At 41.1% G+C, this 11680-nt stretch overlaps 1 protein-coding gene across 1 annotated transcript in view; it reads right to left on the reverse strand.

The window, feature by feature from the left end:
• The window catches only part of IRAK3 (interleukin 1 receptor associated kinase 3), a 98912-nt gene extending 87293 nt beyond the window's left edge, over positions 1-11619 (reverse strand). The window contains exon 1 of the mRNA XM_027854145.1: positions 11555-11619. The gene's annotated coding sequence lies outside the window, so the exon portion shown is untranslated. The remainder of the gene's footprint in view (positions 1-11554) is intronic.
• Between the last annotated feature and the right edge of the window lie 61 nt (positions 11620-11680).

Consider the following 11680-nt stretch of genomic DNA (forward strand, 5'->3'; position numbering starts at 1 on the left):
CATCTGCCCCCAACTCTAGTCACAAATCTCCATCTCCATTCACTTGTACTGCCTCCTCTAGCTCACTGTACAGATGAGGACAAAAAAAAAGTTTCAGAGATTAAAATTTTAAAATTTACATTTGGGCAGAGCACCAGCAGATAAAGGAGTGATACCTTATGTGGAAAGAGAGGAAAGAAAAGGAAATAAAGTGAGAGAAAGAAAGAAAGAAAGAAAGAAGGAAAGAAAAAGTTAGTTGTATTGTTCAACTGGAAGTTTGGTCCCTAGTGGGCAGCTCCTTCTCTACTTATAGAGGTAGCTGCTGGTCCTTCATTCTCAAAGAGGACCATGACATCAGGAAGATGATGTCATGACATGCAAGTGAATTGGATTGAAGTGAGGGAGGGCTATGCAAAGTCACAACCTCACTTTTTCCTCCAGAGCCATTTGGGTCTAGTGGCCGGACACGGATCAGGACCACTGAAGATAGCCCAGGATGCAGTGGGGGATCTTGGCTTTTTCCGGCTAAGGTCTTAAACGGATCTCAGTTTGACTGAGGCAGTGCCCATTCAGTGATTAAGACTTAATAAAAAAAAAAAAATGAGGCAAAGAATGGTCTCTTTAAAAAAAAATAGATCTGGGAGGGGGAGAACCCCAGAGTTTCTGGTCAAAACAGAAACAATTGTTATTTACATATATTCTGAACCAATCAGGGCCCAAACAGTGACCAAGTAGGGTTTGGTCTGACTGAGGGCTGCCTCAGTCAAACTGAAACCCATTGAAGACCTTAGCTTGAAAAAGCCAAGGTCCCCCATTGCATCCTGGGCCATCTGCAGTTATCCTGACCTATATCTGGCCACTGGACCCAGATAGCTCTGGAGGAGAAAGTGAGGCTGGTGGCTTTACACAGCCCTGCCTCACTTCAATCCAATTCACTTATGTGTCATGGCATCACTTCCTTGATGTCATGATCCTCTTTGAGAATGAAGGATAAACAGCAGCAGCAGCAAGCAAGCAACAGATGAGGAAATTAAGGCAAACAGGGTTAAGTGACTTGCCCAGGATCACATGGTTAGTAAGTGTCCGAGTTCAGATTTGAACTCAAGAAGATGAGTCTTCCTGTGATTCCAATCCTAGGACTCTATCCATTGAGCCACCTAGCTGTCCTGTGAATCCCTATTGTCTTTAGGATCAAATAGAAGCTCTTCCATTTGACATTAAAAATCTTTGCAATCTGGATCCAACTTATTTTTCCAAACTTACTATATAATACTTCCTTTCACTCTCTGGTTTAACCATACTTTCTTACTTACTGTTCCTCACACGTAAATCTCCCAGGAAAGCAGTTCCTTCCTTCCTTCCTGTCCCTTTCTTTCTTTCTTTCTTTCTTTCTTTCTTTCTTTCTTTCTTTCTTTCTTCCTTCCTTCCTTCCTTTCTTTCTTTTTTTCTTTCCATAGAGCAACGCTTCTTTGACTTTTTCCAATTTTGGCAGCATTAGCTGGCATTGCATGGCCTGAAGACACGCACAGTACAAAGTGCACATGCTTTGTGTTCAGAACCAAGGCTGCAGTGAAGTTGCATGATGCAACATGGGCAAACACTGCCAGAAACACCTCAGACTCATTACACATTTGATTTTTAATTAACTTTTGTTAATTTCAGAAACCTTTTACCCCATATGGGGTCTCGACCCACAGTTTAAGAAGCACTGCATAGAGCATGTGCTCAGTGTCCCAGGAATGGCTGGGGACCCATTTGGATGAGTCATGAAGGACTTGCACTTTTTGATGAGAAGGACAACCCTCTGTTGGGCAGTGACCAGAAATGCTCTTGGCCCAGTGCAGGTTAAAGACTGTAACTTTGCCTTTTGTTTCCTTCTTTTATGTGGCAAGAAACTGTCTGTCACTAAATTTCCAGGGAGGGAAGAAAGTGCCTCTTCCCACACTCAGTAGCATGATGGTCTTGAGCAGGGGTATGCTGGAGCTGGGAGAAACAACTTAAATTTTCAGCATGAGCATTTACACCTTTGAAATTTGCAAAGGGGATGAACTGGGGCCTGACTTGAGTTTTGTTTAGACTTAAAAAAGAGATGGAGAAAATGTTTATGATAGAGATTAAATTAAAAAGTGTGTCCTGCAGATATCTTTCCCCCCAGAGAGCTGGTTGTTAAACATTTACCAGCACACTGCTGTTTGTGGCATCTCATAGGCAGAGGGGAGATGAGCTAAGCATGGGTCTTGGGCTGCCGGCTGCCTTTTTAACTCCCCTTCTGCCCCTCCCCCCACCCCCAACACATACACACAGGTGACTTGATGACAATCCTGAGGTCTTGAAGTTCTCATGATTCTTAGGGGTCAGAATTTCTGGGTCTCTCAGTCACTGCTGTTACTGTTTGTCCTTTGCTTTCAAAGAGGACCATGACATCGGGGAGGTGATGCCATGACATGCAAGTGAATTGGATTTAAGTGAGAGAGGGCTGTGCAAAGTCACCAGCCTTACTTTCTCCCCCGGAGTCATCTAGATCCGGTGGCCAGATATAGATCAGGATGACTGGACATGGCCCTGGATTTAATGAGAGAGCCTGGTGTTTTTAAGCTAAGGTCTTTAACAGGTCTCAGTCCCTCTTTAACAATCTCTCAGTCAGAGACGACTGGAAGCAGGTGGAATTTCCACATCAGAGAGGAGAACAATCTGGCAAGAGGATGGGCCCAACCCATCTTGGCTTATTAGAAGACACAGTTCTGGAAAGAACTGTCTGGATAGTTCAGAACTGAGGTGAAATGAGAAATGCTGATTCAGCAGTCGCACAAAATACATGATCTTCTGATGTTTAAGTCTGAACCTCCCAGGAGAGCAGTTATGAATCATTGCTGCTTGTTTAAGATTTTCTGTTAATGCACACTTAGGTGTCCTCTGTGCTTAGCATTTCTTTTGTGTGTGGAAAAAATGAATAACCCTCCTTTACCGACTTACATTGTACCTTTACTGTTTTTCTACTCCTTCTTTTGGGGAGACACGAAATCCTAAGCTCTATCAGGAGTGGGGAATCTGCAGGCTTGAGGCCACACTTGAGGACCTAGAGAGCCACATGTGGCCTTGAGGCTGCAGGTTCCCCACCCCTGCTCTAGATAATTTTCTCTCAGGTCTCACAGTTGGGAGAGAAAGAGCCAATTCGGGGACAGGGAGAGGAAGAGGAAGGGAAGAACAAAGAGAAAAAGAGGGGAGAAGGAGAGAGGGAGAAAAGGGGGGAGGGGGGAGAGAGAGAGAGAGAGAGAGAGAGAGAGAGAGAGAGAGAGAGAGGAGCCCACGCCCTCCCATCTGCATGCATGGGTTCAGAGATGAGAGGGGCCAGTTTTGTGAAGGAGCTGGCAAATACTTTAGCCCCACTGGGTTCATTGGTGTTGTTATTCAATATAAGTATTTGAATGCAGGAACTCTTGTTTTTGTCTTTGAATCTATTGCTCATTTAATATAGCAGGCTTTAATATTGATTGATTTAGCACAGCAAAATGCATACTGTAGGTGGTGTTGGGGAAAGAACTCAAGACAATGTGGATTCTAATGCCAGATCTGCTAGTAACTAGCTTTGTGACTTTGGCCAAATAATTTAACCTCTCTGAGTCTCCATTTCATCCGTAACAGGAGACAATAATAACTGCACCCTCTGCTTAACAAATGCCTTTGTGAGGAGATGAAAAAATGAAAGTAAAAGCAGCTTGAAGACTTTAGAACCCTATAAGATACATCACGCAAGGCACAAAAGAGGGAAATGTAGGAAGTAGGTCCCGTACAGGGTCCAGATATGACAGGGATTCCTTGTGGTTAGTGAGGTAGGTCTTCCAGATTCTCCTATTTGCAAATGACATTATATAATTACAAGAAGCCCTAGAACATTGCCAAGCCTCCTAGAAGACATCTATCTATAAGCCATCTAAGGTGTCTGACTGGTCCATCCACACTGGAAGGACCAAGTGGATAAATGATATCTCTTGACCAGAATTTGACATGCATTGGCAGGATATACTATAGAGCTTGTCCATAAATAGTAACTGTTTCTTTTTTTGGCCAGCAACCTTGAGGGTCTTCCCCTCCCAGTTTTGTTTTTTTTAATTAAAGGGGCCATCCCTTGACTCACTTTTTAAAGAGGTTTCTTCACTGAATGGGTTTTGCCTCACTCAAAGTAAGAACTTGAAAAGACCTTAGCTTTAAAAGGCCAAAGTCTCCCACTGCATCCTGGACCCAGATGGCTCTGGAGGAGAAAGTGAGGCTGGTGACTTTGCACAGCCCTCCCTCACTCAAATCAAATTCAATTGCAAGTCATCTCCCTGATGTCATGGCCCTCTTCGAGAACGATGCACAAACACAACAACCATCACTATGTATATTCAGTCAGATGATACACATGGACAATAAACTGGGCCCAGAGTGGAACAGAATGAGATTAGTGAGCTGAATTACCTTCCAGAAATTACAAAGCTTTACTGGCCCTGAGAGCAGCTAAAATGAAAGCAAAGGACCATTTTTTAAAAAAGCAGTGGCAGAGGAGAGGCAGAGAGATACTTAGTGGGTTTGTGCAGGCTGTAACACATAACCAGTGAAGAACCCTAAGGAATAGAAGAGGCTAATTATCAGAGAATTGTATGATAGGAAGGGAAAATGGGCTGATCCCATGGCATAAGGGACGGCCAAAGTGTTCCGTTGGCATCCAAAAACTGTCAGAGGAAAGCATGGAAGGCCTTCAACGAGATGGGTAGACTCCCTGTGGGGAGCAAGGGCAGATGTCTCATGGGATGTACAGGCAGAGATGGCTTGTGATCTACATTGTCGGAGCAATCAGAGATTGATTTGATAAAACAAGTGAAGCAAGGATGGCCAATTCAGGGCACAGGTGGGAAGCAGCAGGAAACGCTCTACGGTCTAAGAAGCCGCTCTGGGTGATTTGAATAATCCTGCCCAGCTATTGCTACGGGGATTCCAAAGGGCCAAAGACAAAAAAAAATATGGAGTGGAAATTGGTGTGTTCTTTTAAGTTTCTACCCTGAGCGGGGCTTATAAAATTCCAGCTGGCTAGAGTTGGAAATGCACCACTTGCCTCCAGGTGGGGAATTATATCAGCCTGTGAATTCACTTTGACCCAAACTGATACTGGGGATAGAGACCCACTTGGAATTTGTGAGAGGTGCTGTGCTCCAGATTCCTAGGAAAATGGATATTTATCTAATCTATCCATAACTGAGGCTTGAACAGGGCATGATTCCTTATTCAGGTCATGCTTTGTGGATGATAAACTCCCTGATTGCTTCTTGCTGACCATGTGTGACCCAATAATCTTGCTGCTTTGAGATGATGAAAGTATTCCCTTATTGGCTACTGAGCATGAAGAACTAATGAGTCAGTAAATCTTTAAAGTCAGTGAGTGACTCTATCCCTGGTGCTCTCTTTCTTTGATTCTCCTACGGTGACAAACATATCTATCTTTCTCTAGACTTCCCATGCTGGGGAGGAAATGGGAGGATGGATGATGGTATTTCTCCTCACCCAAGCTGCATGGCAACCTTGGATATCTTTTTTGCTTTACATTTCCGTTCCTGCACAAGTGACCAAATATCGTTCCAGAGGTGGAAATACTTTCCAAGTAGGACACTCATATTTTCACAATATTGATCCATACTTTCAATATTTGACATGAGAGAAATGATTATTTTTCTCTTGCATTAATAATTAATTGTTGAATTAGGACCGATGTTTTCCCCCTTTTCTTCTTCCTCATCCAGAAATCAATCAGTATAGGAAATCTTTCCTAAAGACTTTCCCAGCCTAAAGATCTAATCAAAGAGAGTAAAAGAAATTCTAAGTTTAGGCTAATAGGTGGATTCCTACTCATTGTGTTTACTCAGACAGACCTGGGAAAATGTGGATTCTCTCTTTTGTCAGACAGGTGATATGGAAATTGCTAAGTCTCTTTGACCAAGACTTGAGCCATCCAAGTTAAGTACCACAAGACCCTCATTGGAATATAACCCACCTCTCATTATAATATTCATTCTCTCATTAATTGTTAATCAGTCAGAGTTGAGTGCCTTCCTCAAAAACATCTGCTCTTCCAAGTGTATATAAACTGTGAGCCCACTGTCTTCAGGGGTCTTTGGCATTCCAATGTACCAATGACTTCTTTTATTAATAACATGGTAGCCTTATTAATAGAATTATTAAATTACCCAGAAATTATGTCTCTCAAATTTTTCAAACATCACACTAACCATCAAATGGCCATTTACTAACTGGTCAAACAAGGAAATAAAGCCCTCAAAACAATGAAAATGCTAGTTATTAATATTATAAAATCTAACAAATGCAAAATTAAAGTTAAAAAATTGAAAATTCATTAGTTTTCCTCAAAAGTAGTCAATATGGGGTTAAATCCAACTTTAAAGAGAAAAAAATGAATCATCCTTAACTGTGTACCTGGAACGCAATAAGAGCTTAATAAATGCTTTTCATTCATTCATTTAGTCAAGTCAGTAAGCATTTATTGGTCTACTTTGTGTCAGATATCATGCTTAGTGAATGGTAAAAATAGTACCTGTTCTCAAAATTTTGTAACATTAATGCAGGCAGGAAATTGTATTTAAGTGGAAGCAGAAAAAGAATTAAAATTGAATCTAAATTTCCAAAGTAAAAAAAATTATATCTCTATCTATATATCTCTCTCTATATAGGTATGTATATGTGTGCACATACATATATGTATGTTGTTGTTTGTCCTTCATTTTGGAAGAAAGCCAAGGACATCATGAGGGTCATGTCTTGACTTTTTTGTGAAATGGATTTAAGTGAGGCAGAGTTGTACAAAGTCATCAGCCTCACTCTCTTCCAGAGTCATCGAAGTCATAAGTTAAGAAGACTGTCAATGGCCCTGGATATAGCGGATGACCTTGGTGTTTTTGATGTCTGTCTAAGCTCTAAGCACTTCACAGTTACTGCTTTAACTGCCTTCATGACCATTGGAACAAATTGTTCTTACCACCCATTTCACTGGGGGAAGTCTTCACATACTTTGGGTAGACATCCCCCTATTTTACACCAATGGGTTTGAGATGTGTCAGTTACCTTCATCTACTGAGATGGTTTTACCAGGGGGTAGCCACTGCTCATGCTATAGCTTCCTGGAGTCACAGGTGAGGGTTGAGTAACAGGTGAACACCAAAGGTGGATGAGCAGCCCTGAAAAGGGTTCAGCAAGCTCTCATACCAGTGGTGTTAGTCCTCCCTGAACACCCCATCCACCCTTGTGTGTATGTATGTATATATGTATGTATGTATGTATTATCTAAGTATGTATATCCCAGACAAGTCCCAACTTGTAACCAGTAGATGATGCTGTCAAACACGCTTGTCTGTATAGATGAATGACTCCTCTTAATAGCTCCCACCTTTGGAATGTAGGAATGTTTATTCTTTCCCCAGCTCTTCCCCTTAGCTGGCTTAGTCAAGAACTCCATTTCTCTCCTCACTTTGGATACGCTAACTTCAAAAGAAAAGGGACAATGAGGGAAGTGAACTTGGCTGAGAAAAGCATTCACTTACTTTCCCAGTTTTCTTACACTATCTAAGTCTGTTTCTTAGACACTACAGACTTAATGTAGGGAATGGTCCCAATAAAGAGTAGTGCCTGCTATGTCCTGTACTAAGCATGCTAGGACTACAAGAATATTATACCTTAAGCCCTGCTCTCAAGGAGCTTACAATCCAATATGGCGGGATGGGTTGAAGATGATAAGACACAACTATGATATATTCAAAAGAAAGATAAATGAAAAGGAGAGATTTAGACAAAGGTCTATGAGACATTTGAATATGGAAGATATCTATCTGTTGGCAAATTGAAATTCTTAAAGAACAGGTCTAACCCTGCAGCTTCGAGATCAATGGCTCCCCCACCCACTTGGGGATAAAGTACAAACCCTTCTGTTTGGTATTTAAAGTTTTTGCCTGTTACGCATGACTTTCCTTCATGTACTCTATGTTCTAGAGAAGCTAGCTTACTTCTCTCTTCCCTAAACATGAACTTCCATCGCCTAACTCCGTGTCCTCCTACAAACTCTCCCCTCTTCTTGGAATGAATTGCCTCTTCACCTCCATCACACAAACACCTACTTTTCTTCAAGCCTCAAGCTCAAGTGCACGTTCTACATCCTCATAATGCTCTCTCCCCAAAAAACTGCTTCTTATTTACTTTTGTCAAAGAAAAAAAAATGATACCAATACTGTACTCTGTGATTCAGGCTAGAGTTTGCCAGAAACAATTTTATTTAACGTTAATCTTTATCCAAGCCATTACTAGCTTGAAAGGAGAGATATTCAAACTTGCAAGGTTTTTCACGTTCTCTGACCTGATTTTCTGCCCCAAGAGGCTTTCAGGTAATACTTGTAGGAATCTTAAAAAAGGAAAAGTGTACAATATATTAGAATAAAGTTTTGGGTTAACATTCCAAAATAATCAAGACTCAGTTCCTTCCTAGATCTCTCCCCTTTAGGATTAAAAAGAGCTCCTTTCCATTATAATGTTGGATGCATAAAAGGACACCATTGCCCAGCCCTCAGGTTGGTAGCAATCCAAATCACTTCTGGTAGAAGGGAAGAAATGATCTTATCTAGTCTAGAGTTAAATTGGGTTATGTACATTAATCCATTTCTCTAAGAATGGTCTTAGCTTTTTTTCTATGTACTTCTCTAAAGGGAAAAGTCTGGTAAGAGTTTTAAGCTGGAGGAAATATTTCTTAATATTTCTAAAGAAACTAAAATGGAGGTTTTTTAATATGCTTCCACACTTTCTACATATTTTTACTTCTCGGTATCCATGTTGCTTCCACCAAACGCAATGGAAGCACCTTGACAATAAGGATTTTCTCTTTGTCTTTGTATCCTAGCACTGCCCTTTACATAGACGATTAATAAGTGTTAATTAAATAAATGAATGAACAAGCTGATCTCTGCTACCATCTGCTGGTCTTCAGCAATAATGCAGCTGCTAAAATCTCAGTTCCCCAAAACGCAGTACCTTAGCTTATTTTATCTTTGAGGATACCTAACATACTCTCTGGCACATAGCAGGTACTTAATAAATATGGTCAGTTCAGCTATAATATGCTCCTCAAAAGTACTAAGCTATTGACGAATAAAAATCACAATGCTTATGGGGAAAATGGGGTTAAGGAGATACCATTCAAAGACTTTGTTAGTGCCACATTAAAAAAAAAAAAAGACAAGAATCTAATTACAAACAGTAGCAGAGTTTTATACCTGTTAAATAGTTAAGAAATACATAAATACTATAGTAAATAGTGGTGGTGACTCTGGCCTCAGACTTCTTGGGCAAGTACCATGGATTTCACTGGGTCCTGGCTGGTAAGTTGATGACTATGGCCTTGATGGAAGGTAGCAGGCTACATGGGTGCAGAGCAGCCTTCCTCTGCTCTTACTGTATGAGAAGCTATAGAATAAATGTGGCACTTTAACAAAGACCTGAAGTTGCTTGTGAAAGTAGGATGTAGCTTATTGTCCTCTTGTATCTCTGGGGGAAATCTCAAATCTCAAATGAAAATTATGAATGTTATGCTTAGATTGTTCTGTTACATATACATCTCTTCGGAACAAATTCATGTTTTCAAAACAAAGCCAAAACAGATCTGATCACACTTGTTGATTGATTTCTGGGTTAAAAGAAACCCATACAGAAAGAAAAGTGGAGACATACCCTATGCTCAAGGAAACTCATTCAAATGAAGGAGATAACAGGTGTAGGTCATCTGATGGAAAGGTCCGATGGTCCTTAGGATGCATTTATTAAACAGACAGCAAGGCATCTTCTTTAAAGTAATTTCCACTGATAAAATAGCTAGCTTTCATATAACATCTTAAAGTTTGCAAAGTGTTTTCAATATGTTATCTCATTTGTACAATGATCCTGTGAGTTCAGTGCTATTATTCCATTTTTTACAGATGAGAAAACTGAGGCTAGAGAAACTGAAGGCCACAGAGCTCCAGCTATGAAAACAGTAATCAAATCAACACTACCATTCCTGAAAAGGACCTGTAATTGAAGCCCTATGGCTACAGACACTATCCCAACGACTTCTCAGTCCAAAATACCCCTCCCTGGATACCATTCCCTGATATGTGTTGTCTTCTATTAGAATGTAAATTCCTTGAGAGGAGAGATGGTAGTAATAGTGGTATAGTTATCCCTTCCACATGGAGGGGATTAGGGATTGGGTCCCCCTCCTCATCCCACTTTTTACCAGAGAAGAAGTCTGAATTAATAATTCAGTCTGAATTCAGAAGTCTGAACTAATAATGGTACTAAAAGATAAAATATTTGATATATAATACTATACATATATTTTATGTATTTCTGAGCTTCTAAACTTTTTGTGTGTCATCTGTACCTTCTGAAAAACTCTAAAAAAATTCCCACTTAATTTCTTATGCCAACCCAGGATATATCAAAACCCCAGATGGGCAAAGTTGCTATGTGGAAGGCATAACTGTATTTTTATCCTCTATGCTTAGCACGGTGGCTGGCACATGGTAAGAGCATAAATGCCTTTTCATTCATTCATTTAATAACAAGCATTTATTAGTTTACTACGTGCCAGGTACCATGCTAGGTGCTGGTGAAACAAAGAAAGGCAAAAACAGTCTCTCAAAGAGTTCACAGTCTAGTGGAGTGGGGGGGAGAAAAGGAGAACGTTTAAATAACTATGTGCAGACAAAATGCATGTGGGATAAACTGGAGATGATCTCAGAGAAAAGTCTCTAGCATTCAGTATCTCATAGAGTGCACAGTCTAGTGGAGGCGACAGGATGCAAACAACTATATACAAACAAAATATTTGCAGGCTAAATCGGAAATAATCCCAGAGGAAAGCCTTTAGCATCCAGGCTTTCATAAGCCTGGAGTTCTGTGCACTCCACAGTCTAACGGAAAAGAGAGGATGTAAATTATGCAAACAAGATATATCCAAGATAAATTGGATATAATCTCAGAGGAAAGCCTCCAGCAGCCAGGTTCTCAGAGAGCTCACAGTCTAATGGCAGAATTAGTGGAGGGGAACAACATGTAAGCAACTGTGTACAAACAAGATATATTCAAGATAATTTGTAGATAATCTCAGAGCATTAGGGGGGATTGGGAAAGGCTTCTTGTAGTAGGTGGGATTTTAGCGGAGCCTTGAACGAAGCTGGGAGGCGGAGACGAGAGACAGAACTATACTGTGTTAAAGGAACATAAGGATGCAATTCAGAAATTCAGAAATAAATCGGATTCTATTTATAAACGCGAATTACTGTCTACGGCAACATTTGAACTCGAGTCTGACTCCAAACCCAGATCTATCCATTGCACCACCTTGGTGCCTGCAAAACCGTTTCTCTTTTTGATTTTGAACCATTGGTTAAGGTTAAGGACTGTGGGAAAGCCTGAGAGTCCTGCCTCCTGGGGAGGCTGATAGACTCCAGCAGGAAAGTTCAGCAGCCCCCAGGGAGTGAGCCCGCGGAAAGGAGAAATCGCTTACCTTGGAGCTAGATTGGTCAGGGCTCCGAAGCTGCTCGGGGTTCGATTGCTCTTACCCGGAAGTCGGAAGTGGCACGGGGGCTGTTGGGCCACCGTAAGCACCACCCCCAGAGTGGGCGGGTCCGGG

The sequence above is a fragment of the Vombatus ursinus genome, unplaced genomic scaffold, assembly GCF_900497805.2.
Source record: "Vombatus ursinus unplaced genomic scaffold, bare-nosed wombat genome assembly UNPS02010320.1, whole genome shotgun sequence".
NCBI classification, from domain to species: Eukaryota; Metazoa; Chordata; class Mammalia; order Diprotodontia; family Vombatidae; genus Vombatus; species Vombatus ursinus.